Raw genomic sequence first — 18230 nt, forward strand, 5'->3', positions numbered from 1 at the left:
GTTCCATGTACTGGCTCCCTCGGTCTACCTCGTATCTTTGACTGGAATCGGCGTTGGTTTCCTTCGGGTAGTTTCCTAGGGTTCTCTTCTCGTAAGGACATATTGAATTTCTACTCCGCCTTCCTTCTGATTCCGACTCTGGGTGTCACCGCTTCATGATGGATGACTGGAATCTCGGAAGTTTAGGCGAATCTCTCACCACTGCCCCTAAAAGATATAGGCACTTGGTGAATTCAATAGTCTCAACCCAGTTCATTTATTTCCGAACAGGAAATCTTCTCAATGAACCTCTTCTGGGTCTGCATCAACTCTTTTGCCGAGTATTGAAGTGGATAGGGTTGTCTACAGGGTTCGTGCGAGAATGGAAATGTCTAAAGAATCCTAAGACATTATTAACATTTCACTGGATGATCCATATCGAGTCCTGCTACGATTACACAGGGTATACAAATCATATATAGCTTAGATCTAATAGGCCTTCGAATATGTGATACTACTCTAGAACCACATCCCAACGAGGAAAAGGAAATAGAGCGAAACCACACATTCTTAGCCTATGGGATCCTTATTATATATAACCTTGGGAGTACACCCTCTGTAGTTGTAGGTATATTAATAAGGATATTTTTAGTTATTCACGCAAGGTTGCTTATGGATTCTAAAATACCCCTATGATATTTTAATTCTTGTTTGATTCTTATCTTATGAATATCATTATGGGATTAGTGTGAATCTTTTAGTGTTCCAAAATACTCCTATAGTATTTTAACTTTATGTTTGGCTCTAGTAATCCTAATTGGTAAGTTTCAGACCTGTTGTACACCACTATCACTCCCAAGCACACGTTCATCGCATCTCGGATAAATGTAGTTGATCAGGTTACATTTATCCCAGCTTACGATTACATAACTGCCCAGGTTTGACTGTAGTGCTCAACATCCGAAGACTTTTATTATTGTTCTTCTTGTGATACTTTTGTTCGAGTGTTTAGATTTTGGATGTTATTATACTTTGGTAAAATATGGTTATATTTTAAAGTATAATTCTTGGTCAGAGTGTTTTATCCCTTTGTGTTTATAGGTTGTATATCTTTTATGAATTGATATACTTAGCTCACTATAAACAATGCTCTGATACCAATCTGTCACACCCCAAAACCGGAACGGCGGAAACGTTCTGGGGTGGATGACGGCATGTCAAGTATCACAACACACGAATTATAGTAATCAAAGTACAACAAAACATTGCATTAATAGTAATAGTTTTACATGGTTACATTAATACATCAAAGTAATACAAGTAATAGAATAAATACAACGCGGTACTAAGCTATCTTCATCAACAGCTCCGGGGATGTACCTGTCTAATGCTAACCTGAGAATACAAGTTATTTGAAAAGCGGGTATCAACATTTTTACAAATGTTGGTGAGTTCATAAGTATTTAGTGACATTTGTCCAAATAACTTTATAAAGTAGTAGTTTAAGTGTTTACTGTGTATTAGAGTTCTTTCCAGAAAATCCTATATTTTCTTTAATGAAGCAGCCTTCTATCAAGACTGGTCAGTGTTATGTGGTAAAAAGTCATTTTCCCTAAATTGCTATCATTATCAAAATACTGAATTTGATTATTGAGGAAAGCAAACGACATCAGGGAATAACATATGCCTCAGCAGTGAGGACTGCTGACTAAGGCAAGGAATCATAGACTCCAGGAGAGTATAGAACAAACGACACGCCTGGTTCAATCTAACAAATAGAGACTCAGACCCCATAAGGTACCAAATGAAAGGTACAACTGGTAAGGTCTAAAACAGTGAATAACAGACCCCATACAGTATCAAATGAAAGATACGTCTTGCAAGGTCTAAAACAGTGAATACAGTGGATACAGTGAATACAGACCCCAAACAATATCAAATGAAAGATACGTCTTGTAAGGTCAAAAATAGAGAAAACAGACCCCAGACAGTATCAAATGAAAGATACATCTTGCAAGGTCTAAAACAGTGAATACAGTGGATACAGTGAATACAGACCCCAGACAGTATCAAATGAAAGATACGTCTTGTAAGGTCAAAAACAGAGAAAACAGACCCCAGACAGTATCAAATGAAATATACGTCTTGTAAGGTCAAAACAGTGTGACTCCAAAATGAATTACCAGCATACAGTGTAAATTGTTGGCAAAATACCATTACCTTAAGGCCAAAGAATTATAAGGTAACTCGGGATACTCGTAACCATACTGACTAGAGTTCCAGACGCCCTAAAAGCGTCTATAAGTTGTGACATTTGTCACCCGTTGTCTTGGTAGGACGGGACTGTAGCTAGCAGTCTGGGTGCGGGGTTTTCAATCCCGTATATATCTATACACACAATGTCCGCTCTCCCTATAGGAGACTCTAGTTACCAACTAGACTACGGAGAAGGTTGTGTCCTGAAGATGCATCCCAAATAGTGGGTAGGGACTTCCAACTAGTGGGTTTCTAATGTAAGTGCTGAACTGGAGGTAGAGATTCTTAACTGAATTGACTGGATTAAACCCGTATGTCTATGCTTGTGTACATAATATATAACTAATGAATCAACGACCTTCGGATGGACATCCGATCCCACCAGACCACATCTCAACGAAGAAAAGGAAATAGGGCGGACAAGCCTTCCTAAGTCCTTCAATCATTATTTATATGCATCTATACAAGCTCATACATACATCTACCTACGCTTGAGTATGTATCAAGTGGAATCATATCGTGAAGTATAAGTGTACAGTGTGGAATAACCGACTTGTGAAGTATAAGTGTACAGTGAGATATCCGAGTCGTGAGGTATAAGCATACAGTGGAACATCCGAGTCGTGAAGTATAAGCGTACAGAGTGGGATAATCGAATCGTGAAGTATAAGTGTACCAAGTGTAAGTGTATCACGAAGTGGAGACGACGATAAGTGAAGTAAGAGCGTCTATCAAGTATAAGAGGCTACAAGTAAAAGTGATATAGAGACAAAAATCCGGTATAAGTGTATCATGAAGGAAATGCGTTATCAAGTAGGAGTTTTAAATAACTAAAAGCGAAGCAGCAGTAACAAACAAGTAAAATTATATGTTTTGAAAGAGAACTTTGATTAAAATCTTGTAAAACCTTTATAAACTACTTTAAAGTGAGTTTTAAATCAAGCAGTATAATTAAGAGTCTTGAAACAAACGAAAAACCTTTTTTAAAACCATTATAGTGTCCTACTCGGTAAAACAGTGTACAGTGTGGTAAAATCTTGAGCATGCGGGTTATCAATCACATGTGATTGATATGATAACTGGCATGTTTAACTTGTATTCCCCCCTATAAAACATGTAAAAGCATTTAAAAGGTTCATTCAGGGGTATGAACTCACCTGGTGTAAGTAGGTCCGACGAAGGTGCCGTTTGGGCGTTCGGTGTCACGCAAGGACTTGAACACACACAACGACCTATTTAACATATGATAACATATGTTCACATACAATTAGTATATTTAATACTAATTAAACAACTATACGCGCTCAAAGGAGCTGAAAACACTTTGGATAAGTGTTTGGGTGTCCCGGGTAGCGTCTAAAGGTGTGTATGGCTAAGGAATGGAGTTTACTCTCCAAGAGTAAACCCTTATTACATAGTTTACGGCCCAGGGACTACTCACCATGAGTTTACGGCCGTAAACTCATGGTGAAGGGTTCTAGGGTGTTTAAGGCTTCTAGCTTGTTCATGGTATTTCTTCTAAGTACTTTTCCAAAAAGGCATGAGTGAGTTTAAGGCTTCTAAGGGCTTCATTAGGGAGTTTACGTCCTAGGGACACTCTTAAGGGATTTTACGGCCATAAGCTCTCATTCTTTGAGTTTTGTGAAGTTTAAAGCCCCTAATGCCTTGCTAGCAATTTATAATGGAGTGTGATGCCATTTTGGGGGATTAAAACTATCATTTGAGTGTGTTTTGGGGAGTTTACGACCTAGGTACTTACTTGGGCCGTAAACTCCAAGTCACCCCATATTTCCTTGTGTTTAAATGTTCCAAACCCTAAATAGCATGTCCTTATTTTATGTCTTAAGCCTATGGGTGGTTTGGGAGTGTTTGGAACTTGATTTAACAATTTAGAGGGTGTTTACGGCCTAAGCATGTGCTTGGGCTGTAAACCCTCTTTTATGCCACAAATCTTGTTGTTTTGGGGTTCAAACACTCCTAGGCTAAATCCCCTAATAGTTTCTAAGCTTAAGGATGAGTTTAAAGGCATGTTTGGCACCATATTAGGGGTTTACGTCCCTAGAGTGTTCCTGGGCCGTAAACTCCTTATTCCATGCCTTCTTGGACGATTTTTGGGCTATAAACACAAATCATAATGTTTAGAGTAAGCTAGGATAAGCGGACTTACGATTTGGAAGCATTTGGTTGCCGATTTGGGGCGAAAACGGGTCTAGAGAGAGAGTGTAGAGAGAGTGTAAAACGTCTCCAATGGACTCCACTCACCTTTATATAGGGTTCCGAGTCGGGGCTCAGTGGAATTTTACCCGATACTGTCGTTAAACGGGGCTTTTTGTCGCACCCGATTTAGTGGTCGTAATAATAAAACTTAACATTTTCCAACTAAATGGAAATGTGTGTTATGTGTTTTTATTTCCTTTTATCACAACTTAACGACATATTAAATATAAAAAAACTGAAATGTTTATTAAATTGACGACCTCTAATTAACAAAACTTTTATAAACTGGAATATTCCGTTAACAGTAACGGGGAAATGTAACGGAACAACTTGGGTTGTCACAGCCCAGGACGAAGAACGGTCACGACATGATTTGGGTAGTTTTGGATCTTTTCATTAAAAGTGCCCACTTCATAGCAGCCAACGAGAAGTGGTCTATGGATAAGCTCGCAACTGCTTACGTGAAAGAGATAGTAAGACTTCACGGTGTTCCTCTTACAATTGTATCAGATCGTGATAGTCGTTTCATGTCGAGGGTTTGGAGGAGTCTGCAAGAAGAATTGGGTACGAAATTATGTTTGAGTATGGCTTACCATCCACAAACTGATGGTCATAGTGAAAGAACGATTCAAACACTGGAAGATATGTTGAGAGCATGTACCCTTGAGTTGCAAGGGAATTGGGACGAGCACTTACCTCTGGTAGAATTTTCCTACAACAATAGTTTTCACTCGAGCATCAAGATGGCGCCCTATCAAGCGTTGTACGGACAGAAGTGTCATACGCCGTCTTGTTGGCTTGAAGCTGGAGAGAAGCAGTTTATGGGTCCCGAGATAGTCCATGAGACTGCTGAAACTAAAGGTGATTAGGGAAAGGATGTTAGCAGCTCAGCATCGTCAGAAGAGCTATGCTAACTAGAAAAGACGACCGATGACCTTCGAAGTTGGGGATTCGGTTTTGCTTAAAGTCTCACCGTGGAAGGGACTTATACAATTCGGGAAACGAGGAAAGTTGAATCCAAGGTTTATTGGACCGTTTAAAGTTCTTCAGAAGATTGGGAACCAAGCTTACAAGCTGGAATTGCCTGAAGAACTAGATGGTATACATAACACCTTCCATGTGTGTTATCTGAGGAAATTCACGGGAGATGTTCCCGACATAATTCCAATCTCAGAATTAAGAATGGATGAGAACAAGAGGCTGATTGAATAGCCTGAGGTAACCGTTGACCGTAAGACGAAGAAGTTACGATGCAAGATGGTCGACTTAGTGCTAGTCCGATGGAAACATTCGAATGGGCCGAATCTCCCTTTGGAAACAGAGGATGATATGATGAGTCGCTATCCACATCTGTTTGCTGATGCATGATTCCGGGACAGAATCATCCTAAGGGGGAGAGAATTATAACGCCCGGATTTCAGGGCTAAGCATTTTTAGAAAATGTAATAGTCTAGGTCAACTATCGTAAATCTTTTTGAAGTAATAAAGATGAAATATTTGAATTCTATGTGAATTATGTGTATTTGTGTGCTTATTACCTAATTATAAAGATATAATTAATAAAGGATAAACATAAGCGTTAAAATTAAAGTGTGAGACAAGCCCGATATCTTTACATAAAGTTGTAGTGGTCGAAACAAGGATTTCGGGGATATAAAGAACGCCATAATCCGAGTTATCACGAAAAAGTTATGACTCGTTGAAGTTTCGCGACAGAACCGACACGATACCGGGAAGCGTAAAAAGTGAATTTATGATAGAGTAAGATTTAGCCTTAGTGATCTAAACGAAAGTCGTAAAATACGTTAAACCGAGAGCTTCAATAAAAAGAACGCCCAAATCTGACTTCGTATGAGGAAGTTATGATTTTTCGAAGTTTCGGCTTAGCAGTGTACAACCTGAAATTCGAATAATAGATCGAGCGGTTTTTTGCCGACACAACCTAAACAAGAATCGAAGATCTCATTAATAGTAGCATATCGATAAAAAGACAGACGAAAACAGACGTCGGATGAAGAAGTTATGGATTTTTAACGGACTAATCCTGTCCCGGCCTGTTAAATATATAAAATTAAAATAAATTCAAAATTAGCCGATAGAGTCTAAACAAAAGTCATAGAGTACGTTCCCGCCTTCGCGTGGATATAAAGAGCATCAAAAATGGAGCTCGTATGTGAAAGTTACTAATTTTTAAAGTTTGTAGTCGAATTTACGAGACCTGATGCGAAAGTGCTGACGTGGCGCTTTCCCAGCCGTCAGATGAACTCGCTTCGGATGGTGACACTTGGTGCGAGGGTTAAGCCCAGAGTAGTGAAGAGACGCCCAATGTCCGAAGTACGCCCCGCGTTAGAAAGAAGTGTGCCTCACGTACAGCTGTTCTACTTGGTCCGAGACGGAGCCACGATGCACCACCGAGACGTCGACACGTGCGAGACAGCTGGAGCTCCTCTCTGAAGTTACACCCCGCGTAACCTCCCTATGCCCAGCATACCACCGAGGCTTCGCGCCTATAAATACCTGCGAGGGCTGCCGAGCAAATCACACTAAAAACCCTTCTCTTTCTAAAATCTTTCTCTCTAAGGTTCCAAACCACCCCTAAACCCTAGGAAAAATCCCCTAGCACCCTCAGGAAGCCCCGAGACTCCCGGAGTCCCGAGAAAAAGGGTCTTTCGGTTTTGGAAATGCTGCTCAGAGCAAAGCCCTGTTTTCTTTAAAATCCGCTGTAAGTGAGCTACGCTTACGCAACTTTTAATATAGCTTTTAAATAAATATAGTAATGTTATTAGGTCCTTAAAATAATTATTTGGGCTATTATTATGAGTTATATTGAGTGTTATTTAACTCTTATATAATAGTAATAATAGTCAGACTATTAATTTGTCGCGATTGTCGTTAGACTAAACCCTAATGGTATTGGTACTAGGTTTTATAGAAGGAAAAATTGTTTTGAGAGTATCAAAGCGCTGTCCGAGTGCTGATTGACCACCTCTTCAAGTGAGTGCATAGTTACTTTCAACTTACACACACACACACACACACACACATATATATATATATATATATATATATATATATATATATATATATATATATATATATATATATATATATATGAAGTATTTATATAAATTATATGTTGTGTGTGCATATTATCTGTATACTTACTATCTATGCTGGATGAACGATTTTATACATGTTTTAAATGATTTAAACTGTATATGTATTTTATATTTACAAAAAGTGTTGGGTAGAACATGGGTAGATGTAATACTTGTTGTGTGATAAAATAAAATAACGAGAGGCCTCGTTATAGATGTTATTGATGATCCAGTCATCTACCAGAGTATAGATGACGACCACGGACTATTCTAGATGGTCCAGTGGAACACTAGCAGGCTCGCAACCTGTTGGTGTTTATTTGAACTGTGTGCTCACCAGGTGTACTCCATCCCCCACATGGTTGCCTTAAGGACATTTACTGCTGAGGAATCCCCTTAGCGGTAGTGTCCATCCCAATGATGATCCTTAGGCTAGGTCCCTTATGATAGGTGTTTAGGGACGTAATGAGAGGATAACGGGAATGGGTAATCAGGTTATTGTTGATTGATATTAATAAACTTATTTATTGTGGGTTGAAAACACTATGTGTTCACCAGGCTCCCAAGCCTGACCCACTCAGTTTCTTTTATTACAGGTAGTGGCGCCTGAGCATAGATGTGATGTCTTGGGATGAGAGATTAAGGGATTTTAGGCTTGTAAATACGGAATAATGTGGTAAGGCCTATGATGTATTGTTTATGCTTATGATCTGTATCGAACATGACATCCCGAGTCTTTTTAAATGAAATACATTTCTATGGAAATGCTTTTGATAAATCTTATCATATTTTGTTTTGAGACAAATTCCGCAATGCTTTTATTTAAAATGTTACTCTGATTTTTAAACAAAGCATAAACAAAAATTGGTCTTTTCTGGCCATGAAAATGGGGATGTCACACATAAGCATGTTTTTCTAATGAAAACATGTTAATGAATTAGCGAAAATGTTTGTATGTTTCCAAGAAAATCCAATATTTTCTTTAGTAAAAAGGTGGTCTTAAACCCTAAGATCAATTGTATGTTCGTTATTAATTCTGCTTTTGTGTATGAAAGTACTTGTATGAAACCCACGGCTACCACCAGTAGTGTAAGTAATGTATTGTATGAAAATCATGGTTAACATCGCTATGTGTAGCATGTTCTTTATGAAAACCCTAGATAACATCAGTATGTATAGCATGTTTTGTATAAAAACCCTGGATAACACAGGTGTGTATAGTAGTTTTATTACTTTAATAAAACCATGAGTTAAAATCCCTGGATTCCTCTAATTGTAGTATGTAATAGTTCTATTAATGAAAATAAAACTAGTGAAGAATGAAATCTCTTAAACAAAAGGTTAGTTTATACTGTTGTGAGTTCGTATAACCATGCTTGATATGGCATAGTGACCTTTACGACATTCTTCAGGCGTCGGATATTATGTCATTTATCACCCCAGGCATGCCTGCATAACTGTAGCTTGCAGTTCAGGTGTAGGATTGTCAATCCCGAATAGATCTATTCACAAATCTCACAATCTCCCTCCAGGATACTCTGGTTATACTATGATAGGATTTAACCCGCACCCCGAAGGTTACAAGTGAATTGATGTCTCACAACCCTGTATTAACTAGTTTACATGTAATGTAATGTTCACTTGTACCTGAATCTATATGTATGTCTTGTAGAATATAAACAATTATACTTAAATAATTATTTAGTATGTTAATCTTGTATTTAGAAAGTAGTAATGTATACCATAAACTATATCTATCATAGTTTATATGATTATTCATGTATAACCCTGAATTGGTAAAATTGTGTATTGAATTCCCAAACTATACCTATTATATTTTGCATGTGTGTTAAGTACTCGGTTCATGTATTGTTCAAAAAACTATGTAATTATAGCGGTTAGTTGAAAACTTCCTTATTTTCAGCATGTTACAAAAGGGATAAAATGTCTAAATAATTTAGAAAGTATGATTATCTTTTGGTTGTATATATCAATTGCATAAGTTTTAAATCCTGTTGTAGTTCTGTGTATAAGTTCACAGAAACTATTTGTGTTTGGCTTGTATCCTCCCCTTGAAAATGTTAAAATAGTAAAAGCGTAGGGGTTTCAACTCACAGTTGGATGTGTGTATGCGCCGGATAACGTGACTGGAAATGAGACCCTCGAGTTGCACGCTAAGTTAACAGAATCCTAATAATAATTAAACACGTATTTGTGTTTAAATTAACGAATCCATTAGTTTAAGTGTTAGAAAAACACTTGCTTTTGGGTAAGGAATCTTACTGAGACTCGATCGAAGTGGAAAAAGTGGATTTTCAGCCAAGATTCTGATTGTGGCTGATTGCGGCCGTGAAGGGTTTTCGGCTATGAACTATTCTTGGCCGTGAACGGTTCTTTGCCTTTGAAGGGTTTACAGTCTTTGAATGGTTCACAGCCTGTTCTTGGTGTTCTTGGTGAAACATGAAGATTTGAAGGGTTTAAGGCCGTGAACTCATTTCAGCCCTTGAAGATTTGAAGATTTGAAGGGTTTACGGTCGTGAACTCAAGAACAATAATGGTTGATTTGATGAAAAGACGGGTGTTTGATGCTCCAAAATGAGTTCCGAGGCGGATTGAGTGACAGATGAAGAGAAAACTTGGGTTTTCAAGTGATGGTTTTTAGAGAGAGAAAGTGTGTTTTCGGCCAGAAAAGTAAAAATGATGGTAGGGACACGTATATATAGGTTGGGTTCATGGTCAATGGGGGGTCCACCCAGCCATGAATGGTTTACGACCATGATCAGGTTCATGGCTATGAACAACAATCAGACCAGATTTTGCTGATTTTTGAAGTAAACTCAGGTTTTCACGTGATTTTGGTTCCACTCTTATATAAAATTTATTTATATAAATAAAACGATTTTCTAAACCGTAAGAATTTAACGGAACAAATAAAATTCGAAATTTTATTTAACGGAATTTGATGAATGTTGACGAAATAAGGTCCAGGTTGTCACATCATCCCCTTGATAGAGGGAATTTTGTCCCGAAATTCTAAAACGAATACAATTATGGACGAGGGAAAAAGATGTGGATACTTTTGTTTCATCTGGTCTTCGCGCTCCCAAGTGAATTCAGGTCCCAACTTGGCATTCCAGTGAACCTTCACTATCGGGATGCGACTTTGTTTCCTTCATTTGACTTCCCTATCCATTATTTCAACTGGCTCTTCTATGAAGTTAAGACTCTCATTGATCACGATTTCATCGAGTGGGATTACAAGAGTCGCATCGGATAGACACTTTTTGAGGTTTGACACATGGAAGACGGAATGTACGTTGTTAAGTTCTTGAGGTAAACAAAGTTTATATGCTACAAGACCGATCCTAAAGAGAATATCGAATGGTCCTATGTATCTCGGATTCATCTTTCCACTCTTTACAAAGCGTATCATGCCTTTCCATGGTGAGACTTTCAATAGAACAGGGTCACCAACCAGGAATTCCAAGGGTTTTCATCTCTTATCGGCGTAGCTCTTTTGTCTAGCTCTTGAAGCTTTTAGTCGTTCTCAAATTTGCACGATCTTTTCTGTAGTTTCTCAGATGATTTATGGGCCAGTGAGAGAGCTATCAGGGACTTGACCTCTAGCTAGCTGCATGTCAGCCACCTCATCCCAACACAGAAGGGATCTACACTTACGGCCATAGAGGGCTTCAAACGGCGCAAGCTTTATACTGGTATGATACTTACGGCCATATTTTCCATACGACAACTCATTATTAATAGAATCATGTATATCCATAATAATTTCAATATGGTCCTTCCATTACTATACTTCTAATTTTCCTTAAGTGACCAATCTTTGGCGAACCTTAGATTGTCCTTAACAGTTGTTTAACCACTTTAGTCATATCCGATTCTATACTTTTCCCTCTTAATTCCCTAGGCATTTGGAAAATTTAAAACACTAGAATATTTTAGCATATGCAATCGATCCTATACCTGAAGCATATGGGACACGAATCTTAATGTCTAACATAAATACATGATACTTGATCAGTCTTTTTCTACAATATTTATGTTTGCCATGTTCTCATAATTTTGATTATGAAGAGGGATGTCGTAATCATAATCAAAGTTTTTGAGAACGCAATTAACATTTCCATATATAGAATTTCCTTATGTTGAACCATTCCAACATAGCATTCATATATATATATATATATATATATATATATATATATATATATATATATATATATATATATATATTTGACTAAAATTGATTAAAATCTCAATCTAAGCTTTTAGATTTGAAACGAAGTATGAATTCCTCTCCCTTAATTATAGCAAAACAACTTTCCAAACTTTGCAACTTGCAAATTGAAACATTTGTGTTCTATGATTAATATTGCTAATTTGCAACATTCACCATAAATGATTATGCTCCCACTAACATAATAATTACATCCTTATTAGCATAACACTTATGCTTCCACTAGCTTTGACATGTACTTGGAAATCAAGTGGACTTCTAGAAATCAACACTTTGTTGACTTTCTTACCAAAGTTCATATTTCTGATATGAGATGCTTTGATAAGACTTGATCTAGGTTTCTCAAACTCATAGACCTTTCCTGAGATAACTGACATGTGTGTCAAAACAATTTAAGAACTTACAACAATAAGTCACAAATGTTTAGACCTTTTGCCATTTCTCACAATTCGAATTATGAAAAGGGATGTCGTAATCGTAATCAAATTTGAGAATGCAAATACCACAACTGCTATCTCCTTAAAATCTACTTAGTGAAAGTGTTTCCCCACCATCATTTTCATGAATCGAAGAGAAACCTTGTGACACTTAGATTTTATGGTGTATGTGTTCCTATCCATGTGAATTTGTCATAACCATAATCATAAGATAAGGTTAGTGACAAATCCAAACTCATATGGACTGAACTTGTTCAATCTTAATTTCTTGCCACTTGGCAGCTCAAAGGCCTACCATTGCTTCCAATTAGTTATGCAAACACCTGAGAACTCATAGAACTCACATGCATAGTTAACTTTAACTAGAATTGGCACAAAAATAAGAATATGTCAACATGATAGATTACAAAACTCAAGTCATGTACTAGTATTTAACAATAGGTTTATTCTTGATCAATTCTTGAAACTTGTCAAGATCTTGAAGACTCCCACTGACCTCTTGACATATATGAATCTTTTGTCATGAACCATTCCTTGAGAAATCAAATACTCAAGAGTTAGTGCGGGTTCTTATCAAGACAAACACTTCACACAATTGGCCTTAGCTGGTCTTTGTTTTATCCAAAACATCACAACTTACCAATTTCAAATGTACAAGAATAGAAAACATTTTACTCTACATTTGATAAGTGTTTTAAACCTTTCTTAAGATTATGTCACTCAAGGTTACAATCTTGGAGTATGACTCTAAGACTTGTTTTGGGAACGAAGTATCACTCATCTTCTTGATTTAAACTATTTCAACAATTCACGATTCCTCTTCTTAGCCATACAAATGCACTAAGATGCCTTTAGAGGATCAATCGTGATATGGTTTTTCCATAAACAATAAGATGATCATAAAACACGATACTAAAGTACTCTCCCCTCTTTTCAGATTGGAGAAACTTTTATCTTTCTGCCTAATTTGATTCTTATCATTCGTTCTGCCATACATTGAACCTTTTCCAATGCTTCAGAATTATACTTAAACTTATAAGCATGACCATGTTTACTAAACTTTAGTGAATCATGAAGAATAGTCTTATCGATCTTTGTGGTGGATCCTGACCAACATACACCCAGTGAACCCGATCCCCTAGTTCTTCACTTGACTCACATATACATGTGAACAAGGAATTAGTCTTAATTTACCAAAGATGAAAATTCTCATTCATCATACAATACAACTTGCATGATTCCAAGTTTCTGTCCAATTGAAACTTGGTTGATGAGAATCTTTCCTTATTTGGAAATTTTTTACACTACCACAAATGAAAGAATCAAATCCATATTGCTAACATAGAAACATACAAACATCAATTTTCACTAATGCCATTCCAAGGAGATATAATAAAACAAAATTTTATTTATTTATAAAATGCGGAAATTTGTTTTTCCTTATAGTGCAATTACAAGTGAAAACTATGTTATTACATATTTCCTACCAATCTATAATAACTCCTAAGCAGCAGCTCAAAAATCTGATCTTCGAACCATGCGATTGAAATCCATCTTCGCGATCAGATTCAACATACTCTTCCTTTAAGCTTCCTTTCCTTTGCATGATCCTACAAAACATCAAAATGCAATCTTGTCACATCATGTATTAAGAATAAACAATTAGGTACATAATAGAGTTAGATAGTAGACTTACCTGAAGCAGAGTCAAACTTTACGATTCTACCTATTCTCAGATCTTTCAGGTAGTCAAGGTAGCTTCACAACCAATGCCCCTTCTCTTGGCAATAGAAACATATGGACTCTTTGGGAATGGTACACAGGACAATCTCATACTTAGCCTTTCTTTTTCCATTGGAAAGAGAAATCTTTTCTGGACCTCCAATGTTTCCATTGCCAATGTCCAAGGAAGTTTGGAGAGTAGATCTTCCCGTCAAATTTGCTTTTCCGGTGCGCCAAATCATTGTTGATTCAGTAGCAACAAGCAAATAGGTAAGATCAATAACGGTCATGTTGTGGTCTGTCACATAGTAGTCCTTAATGAACTCACCATATGACTCGGGAAGTGACTGAAGAACCCAATTAATAGCTAACTTCCTTGAGACTTCGACACCCAATACTCTCAGCCTGTCAATATGTGACTTCATCTTCAAGATGTGAGTACACACAGGCCTTCCATGTCGATATTTCATTACAAGTAGGGCTTGAGTGACCTTGAATTTTTCAAGCCTTTGAATTTGTGGGTTAGGGAGAATTATTGGAGGAAGTGGAGGAAGTGAAGTATGACTTCCACGATCCAACCGCGGGACATCATATTCAAGAGGAAAGCTTGTTCCAAAGGATTTGGGAAGACCATAGTTGTCTGAACTAGACATCTATAATGGGACAAATTCAAGTTAGTTAATTTAATTCCTTAGTATAAGACCCAAATGAAATTTAAGGCTAGGACCCAACACAATATTTTTCTATTTTAAAGAGGGATGTCGTAATCCAAACTGCAAAATATTTAAAGGTAGGTAAATGACGATTTGTCAATTTCCACCACAAAAAACGAAACATAATTTTATGTTTTAAGTGAATTGAAACTCCTAGATCCTTTGAGATTCATTGAACAATTCAATGGCATGTTTATCTTGAGTGTGCCCTTCAAGTTTGTGACTGGGATGTCGAGGATCACAAACAAGGTGTGAATAACCATGCAAATCAACTTGGTATACCCAATGTTACAACCACCTAATCAGTGTGTCAGTTAACCACACACATTCCATTGATCTATGATTAACATCAAGATACCCTTTGCCATGCACTGTCAGTCTCGATTAGTGTGCCGGTTAACCATACATGCTCCACTAACGGCTTAACAAGGTGCAAAGTGCAATTTCATGGTTTAACACCATGTTCTTATTTTCCTAAGTAGCTAAGATTTAGGAATTTATAAGTGTTTAGTTACTTTATATTTATCATTATACTTTTAATGAAGGGAGAATTAGAGTCCTATCCTACTTGTTCGGCTAATGACCCTCGACCAGTCAAGGAAGCGGTGGGTGAGAATGGACATCCATTAAACTGCCATTTTATAGGCAGTAACCTTATACCCCCCCTTATAGACCGGCTTAGTGAATGAGGCCAATAAAAAAAAAATATTCCTGTAGATCCTTATTCCAAGAATGTATGTTGTGTGTCCTATATCCTTCATAGAGAAACATTTCTCAATCCAATACTTCACCTATTGAAAAGATGGGATATCGTTTCCTATAAGGAGTAGGTCATCAACAAACAAAAATAGAAAGGTCGCTACACTCCCACTAGCTTTGACATATAAACACCAATCATCTTCACTTCTATAACATCCAAACTATTTTACCTTTTCATGGAAACAAAGATTCCAGCTACGAGATGCTAGTTTAAGTTTGTAGATATTCTCAATCTTACACAACTTATTAGGATATTTGGCATGTTCAAAACCTCCTAGATAATCCATGTAAACATCCTTAGTGAGCTTCTCGTAAAGAAAAGTGGTTTTAACATCCATTTAGCATACTTAATAATTAAAAGCGGCAACTAGTGAGAATGTATCATCATAGGAAACCCTTCGATTTGAGTAGATCCCTTCGCAGCCAATTTACCCTTGAATGTATGTACATTCTAATCCATATCGGTCTTCTTCTTGAAGATCCATTTACAACCGACCATCTTGCGACTGGGTGTATGATCAACCAAGGTCCACACTTGGTTATCATATATAAACTGGATCTCGCTATCCATTTTTGTAGCCTCAGGGCCTTCCATCACTTCCTTGTAGTCAACTGGATCATCTAGATTTACTAGTATGTTATCATTGATAAACATATCCCCGTCCGAAGTTATATGAAAACCATCAAACAAGGGTGGCATGCTAACTCTACTGGATCGATAACGAGCTAATAAAGTGTTAATGGGCTCAACAGGCATTTCAACATGGGTTAAGTGCTAGTTTCATCGAAGGTTTCCTCATTGGTTGACTCTTTAATTTCATCAAGATCAATTGTGCTCCTACTACCCACTTTGGATACGAGCTGTGGCAACCCGAAATTTCCATTTTGTACGAACATTATCTATTCAATAGGAGCTAGTCCAGTTTCAATGAATTTCAGATTTGTCCGAATAAGATTGTGTACATTAGGGTTTACATTTAAGGAGATATCAGGAGAGTGGATGCTCATGGATTTGTGAAACTTGAGCATTTCAAAACTTCATAATGTTAGAGTCCAATTCCAGAATAAAAATATTTTCTGCCAAAATATTTCAGGACTATAAATAGATTTATGAACTAAATTCATTCATTATTCACATTTCCAACTAGAGAAAAGCCATATTCTCTCTCACGAATCTTCGGGTTTTCATCCCAAATCGTGAGTACACTTCTCTAGTTGTGTTATAATGTTTGTTTTATGCTTATTAACATAGATTACATGTCTAATATATGAGATCCGGGAGTTACCGCCCAAGAACGTTCTTGGGGAGTAAACTCCAAAATGGAGCTTTAAGGATACCTAGTCCCAATTCCTTGTTAGACAACTAGTTTATCCTATTATGTAGGATCATTTGAGGCTAGAAATCATTCAAGAACACCAAGTTTTAGGAGTTTACGGCCCAAGAATTTCTTGGACCGTAAACACCATTTTCAAGGGCAAAATACGCCCTAATCACCCCCTAAGGCTTTAGACTATTACCCTCAAATACTTGTAGCTAAAATGAGGACTAAATCACATCAAAATCCTCCCTAAAAGGGAGTTTACGGACAAGAAATGCTCTTGGGCCGTAAACTCCAAGTAAAGGCACCAAAGTGTGCCTAAAGTCCCCCTTAGCCTAAATCAAAAGCCTAGAAATTATCCTACTTGTGCAAGAGACTTAAAAGAATTAAAACATCCACCCCATGAGAGTTTACGGCCGTAAAATCTAAGGGGTATGGTCTTTAGGTCGTAAACTCCTCAAAGGAGTGTTATCTATGCCCTAAACTACCCAAAGGATTAAACCACCAAGCTAGGCTTATTCTAGAATTCATTTAGCACTTTAAAACACCCAAATCCACCAAGAGTGGAGTTCACGGCTGTAAACTCAAGGGTTTACGACTGTAAACTCCTTGTGTGGGGTTTTATGGGTAGTAAACTCCTATACAAGGCCCTTTAGTGCATTAAACCCCTTTTGCCTTGTCCCATAACAACATAGATGCAACCATTAGGACATATAACACTTATACAAAGTGTTTACATGTTCCTAAGTGTCCCAACATATTTCATTAAGTTATTATTTGGATAATTAGTTATATATATGCTTATTATATGATAACTATGCTCGTGCGTGTGAACAAGTCTCCGTTTGCCACCTAGCACGGTATCCGACACTACAATCCAATCCACTCACCACAAGTGAGTTCATACCCCTTTAATTAACCTTTGAAATGCTTTTAAATGTTTTAAATACTTTATGGGGGGATACAATTTCAATGCTTATAGTTATTGAAATCAATCACAAGTGATTGCATTAATCACATGTGATTAATAACTAGAAAACGAATGATTTTATCACTGTTCAAACTGTTTATCAAACTGCTTTACTTCGAAATGTTTTAAAAACTCTTTTACTTATCAAATACTTTTATTTAAACTTTGTTATACTACTTATAAATTTCATGCCCATATATGTATAGATATATAAGCAATGTTTAAAGGGCTTAGGAAGGCCATCCACCCTATTTCCTTTTTCTCGATTTGGATGTGGTCGGGTGGGATTTCGGGTGACCATCCAAAGGTCGTTTCAATATTAGTTATATATCAAATATACATATATAGACGTAAAAGTACTTCCATATTCATGCGTACTATACACATCACTAGTAAGTTACCATCGGTGTAACACAGGATCATACTACTACAACTTCTAGATCAATGAGTCAGTTCATTCATGAGTCTATACATTACATTACTACGAGAACATATACAACTATAC

This window comes from Lactuca sativa, chromosome 1 (assembly GCF_002870075.4).
Source record: "Lactuca sativa cultivar Salinas chromosome 1, Lsat_Salinas_v11, whole genome shotgun sequence".
NCBI lineage: Eukaryota > Viridiplantae > Streptophyta > Magnoliopsida > Asterales > Asteraceae > Lactuca > Lactuca sativa.